The sequence below is a fragment of the Austrofundulus limnaeus genome, unplaced genomic scaffold (assembly GCF_001266775.1).
Source record: "Austrofundulus limnaeus strain Quisiro unplaced genomic scaffold, Austrofundulus_limnaeus-1.0 Scaffold11, whole genome shotgun sequence".
NCBI lineage: Eukaryota > Metazoa > Chordata > Actinopteri > Cyprinodontiformes > Rivulidae > Austrofundulus > Austrofundulus limnaeus.
Genome location: NW_013952413.1, coordinates 1,895,208 through 1,897,375, shown reverse-complemented (window position 1 = coordinate 1,897,375; position 2,168 = coordinate 1,895,208). Strand labels below are relative to the sequence as shown.

Here is a 2,168-nt window from a genome sequence, read left to right as displayed (position 1 = left end):
GATTTAAAATGAGCAGTTAGATTTTCTGTAAAGACATTTATTAGGAGGTGACCTCCACAAAAGCAGCAGAAATGACTATATTGTATTAAAATAATTAATTTATGTTAAATTTAGGATGCACTAGCCTAGATGTTTCAGTTTATATACATATATCAAGGCTGCCCAATCCTTTTCCCCAAAATGAAAATCTATCTGAGGGCTGCGGCCAAATGTAATAATATAAATCATTAAATACAAATACTTCTTAAGTACAGTACTTTTATTTCAATGATTATGTCCTGCTAGAGTGTGACATGATTTGTTTGTGTACAAACTAATACAGTATCTGAATTTTATATATTTATTCTTCTCATTCAACCACAATTAAATTCACTCAATTTATATGGATAGTATTTTTTTACAAAAACAAGCTGGAATGAAAACAAGCAAAAATGAAATAAAAGTAACAACTTTCTACTGCTTGCAACTTTAAAAAAAATGTAAGGAGTAGAAAGTACAGATAATTGTGTGAAAATGTAAGAAGTAGAAGTAAAAAAGTACAGATACCCAAAAATTCTACTTAAGTACAGTAACAAAGGATTTGTACTTAGTTACTTTACAACTCTGGTGTTGATTTTATCTTTTTGTAACTGTTCAGCAGTTTGTCTGAAAGCGCTTTATAAATAAAGTTATGATTRTTGCAATGCCTAAAGCTGAACAGATGATGGAGTTTAAGATCTTGTCAATGCAGTTCTGAAATGAGGGTCTGCACTCAGTGTAAACAAACACTTGGCTTAATCTGCAAGGAAGCTTTGACCTGCATTAGGCTGACAGCAATCTGTGCAGGTAAACATTTTATTGTTCGACCTGTTTTTAGTGGCTTTGGATGTCAACAGCTGACATGTGATATATGTTATTTCTTTATTCATTATCTGATCTTCATTAAAAAATATTTGACTGTTATGGTAATTAGGTCAATATAAAATCAAAGGTTCAGTTTTCAATAAGTTGAAGCCATTTGACTATTGCATATGGATCAGGCTTTTTTCTCTGACTGCAAAAAACCCACTGCAGGGCCTGTGCTGGGGCGGGGGATGAGGGGGTGATATGCAACAAATTCAAAACAAAATCAAGAGACCAACCGGAGCTCTCACAACCTGTGGCTGCACGTCGCTTTGAGTCTCCTTCTAACAAAAGCAAAGTAAGTAAAGAGAGTCTGACACCTGCCTGCAGCCAGAGCATCAGGAGGAGCAGCAACAACACAGCGACCACCATGACGGGGGGCTCGCAGGGAGAACAAGGCAGTACATGTGAACGCGAGCGTGCTAGGAACATGTTAAAACCCTTTTAAAAAAATAAAATAAAATCGTCAATCACGAAACAGAGCGCGCGGCCGGACTCACCGGGGGAAGTGTCACCTGCAGGTCCTCACAAAGCTGGGAAAAAAAAGAAGAAGAAAACGGGTTATSAGAGCCTCCCAGACCCGTCGCTGTCTTTCAGTCCCATTCTGTTATCCGCTCATTTCTGTGGAGCAATTTGTTGAGCGGGCTGGTTTTCTTTAGAAACGGGGGGGRAAAGTTTCATCTCGGCAATTTGCCATTTTTCTTTCTTCTCCTCCGTTCTTTGCTTTGTTGTTGTTGTTGTTGTTTTTCTGAATCGGTGTGTAAAAAAATATGTATGGCTGCTGCCCTTTCGCCTCAGCTCGGGATGCCCAAGATGGAGGCTTTGCGTGTACCTGTCATGCAACATGCGCAGTAGCGGCAGCGTGGAAGCATGGAGAGCATCACTCTCATCAGCACCACGGACAGCCGCTCCCCGCCTCCGCGTGCGCGGCCGCCGCGTGACGCCAGCAGAATGAAACCCTGTCATAACAAGCGGTGTTGGTTAGAATAAAGCCTCTGTGGTATCAGGAGCCATGGGAGGGGGGGTCTCCATTCACGTTTGCTGTGATTCACATTAATTATGTGTAAGATGGCTTTTATTTTGTAGGAATTTTTTTAATTTAAATGAGCAAATTTAAAGCCAAAGCCTTAAAGTTGTCATGTTGCTATAATAATAATAATAATAGCTGAACCATAATGGTGATATTTAAATGATTTTTTATAATAAATTGCAATGTTATTAAAGACCCTAAATGCATATCGCCCGCCAAGTACACTAAATATGAGTTTTATGCTGAGAGCAGCATA

The 2,168-nt window shown here is 39.1% G+C and overlaps 1 protein-coding gene across 1 annotated transcript in view; it reads right to left on the bottom strand.

Annotated features, from left to right (window-relative positions):
* glrbb (glycine receptor, beta b) overlaps positions 1 to 1,761 on the bottom strand; it is a gene marked incomplete in the record, with an annotated part of 33,118 nt that extends 31,357 nt beyond the window's left edge. Inside the window, 1 exon segment of the mRNA XM_014001982.1 lies at positions 1,383 to 1,761.
* Positions 1,762 to 2,168: the final 407 nt, after the last annotated feature.